Raw genomic sequence first — 2251 nt, 5'->3', positions numbered from 1 at the left:
TTCGCACACATATTTGCGATTATGGCGGGTGAGCATGTAGTTGGGAAATTCAGATTTGGAGTTCTAAAATCATTGAAAATATTTCGCTAAGTATGAGATAAAGATTGACCTTGTAAAATATTCATTTTTCATCCTAAAAAAATTCTCTCGATCTTCAAACAGCATAACCACCCCAATCCACTTTGATGTTTCTTCTCCCCTCCTTCAAAGCTATACTAATACCTAATCCATAGCCTCTTAAATCAATAACTCAAAATAATCCCACCTACTAATTCACTAACTCTCTCACCATCAACATGCTAACCAACCCACCCTCTCACCATTGATACCCTAACTAAAAATTTCATAACCATTATTCAACCAAGCACAAATGAAATACCTTGATGACTAACCCATTAACTCCTCCACTGATACAACTCATATAATTGATTATAATGGAATATGATAAACTATGATGCACTAAGGGATATAGTTAGCCGAATGTAACAGCTAACCTATAAATCATTGTAGCATTTGTCCAAACAAAAAGTAGGTGCTTTGCTCCCATTACACTAATTTCCTTTTAATTTCTCACCGTCTAATTTTCAAAGATTTGTCAAGGTAGTTCGTCGTATCTGCCTCGTACGCGCTGTGTTGATCGTCGCAGTTGCCTCTTACGCACAGTTTTGAAGGGGCTTATCATACAATCACGCGGAGGAATCAGAATACTATTTTGACGGGCTGCAAGTCCGCGTAGGATATTAATCTTGATGCCAACCAACATTTTGAACCAGAAAGCTCTTCACAGAAGGAAGGAGAAGCTTCATTCAGCATCTTCATACTCAGATAGTGCTGTGCTTGGAGTTATAACCCAATGCAATTACAATTTTTTCTATCAGGGTCTCCGGGGGCGTTCTTTGCTGATCTGGTAATTGATATATAAAAATGAAGCAAGAGATCCTTCATACACCTTAGCTCAGCTAAGCTGGTTAAGCATCTTGGGCCATTTGGTATAGAATTCTTCCTCCTCCTTGCAAAATATTAATATTATTAACAAATCATTTATGTCCAAGATCAACAAAGAACTCCCCGGATATCGAGATGGAAACAAATTTTGGGAACTGGTTTAATACGGAGGCTAGGCTAGGTGCATATGGCCACCCTTGGAAAAACCATCTACAACAGCTACAAGGTCACCAAGGTCTGTAATGTCTTTCATTTAGTGATTTTGATAGCTTTCTACATGAATTGTAATCTAAATGTTGTGGCTCATGCTGCTGTTCTCAATGGCGAAAATGGGCTCTTTTTATTCAATTATGGAATTTTTGAAATAAGGGTTCCATTTGGGTTCTAGTCTTTTAGCTGTTTGGGTACGTTCTTCGGTGCTTTGGGTGAATGGGTTTTACTATATTTTGTTTTAGTTTCTCATACTTCATTGTAAAGACTTAGGCCCTTCCTTTTGACTGCTTCACCATGGTTCTATGATCTGATCCCGGCACAGACACGGACATAAAGCAGATCACTTTAGCAGGTTCCATAGTTGAAGTTCTCATTAAGCCAGGTAAAATTCCCACGGGATTTGGGGTTAAATTCTTTCATTAAAGCAAGTGGACTTGCACTTACTTGCTCTGTCCTCAAGCAGTTTCCATCATGGAGTAGCACCTTAGTGGGCGTCAAGGAGGCAGTGATCTCACTAGTTCTATGGAATTTGGCACCAATAAGATCATGTATGCACAGTTTCAGAGCTCGCATGCCAAGTTCTAGGTCTAGTTGGGCATCCTTCGGCATTCTAGGCATTCATCTTCAGCCAGAACTGCCAATAGTCATATAAGAACATTATGGAAACCCAACAGTTTATAAAAGTTTGGGTGCCTTTGTATACATGTATAGATATTTTGTTTCCACTCTTAGTCACCTATCAAACAGGATTCACTTTCCAGCTCTCCTCAGAACCTTGATATACAAGATTTTCAGTCTCTCAATCCTAGCTGGTTATGCTTGGATGTATTTTCCTCATTTGATAATTAATGGAAAATATTTAAGTGATATATCTGTCTTGATTGTTAGCGTATATGCCATCTGATATTATAAGTCGTTTCTGCATTTTCATGGTGGCTTTTATAAATCTCAATCCTTGCTGGTTTTACTAGAATGTATTTCCTCATTTGATAATTAATGGAAGAGATTATAAGTGATATATCTGTCTTGATTGTTAGTGTATATGCCATCTGATATCATAGCTTGTTTGTGTGTGTTCATGGTTGCTTTTATA

General features: G+C 37.9%; 1 long non-coding RNA gene across 1 annotated transcript; it reads left to right on the top strand.

The window, feature by feature from the left end:
• The first annotated feature begins 621 nt into the window (after window positions 1-621).
• LOC149148043 (uncharacterized) lies at window positions 622-1948 on the top strand. Its single transcript, XR_016262849.1, has 3 exons — window positions 622-1180; window positions 1481-1540; window positions 1622-1948. It is a non-coding gene; the product is annotated as an uncharacterized LOC149148043 (long non-coding RNA).
• The last annotated feature ends 303 nt before the right edge of the window (window positions 1949-2251 follow it).

This window comes from Pinus tabuliformis, chromosome 9, assembly GCF_031772625.1.
Source record: "Pinus tabuliformis cultivar Carrire ecotype Pingquan chromosome 9, CPIR1, whole genome shotgun sequence".
NCBI classification, from domain to species: Eukaryota; Viridiplantae; Streptophyta; class Pinopsida; order Pinales; family Pinaceae; genus Pinus; species Pinus tabuliformis.
Note: the sequence above shows the minus strand (reverse complement) of the source record. Positions and strands in the feature narration are given on the sequence as shown.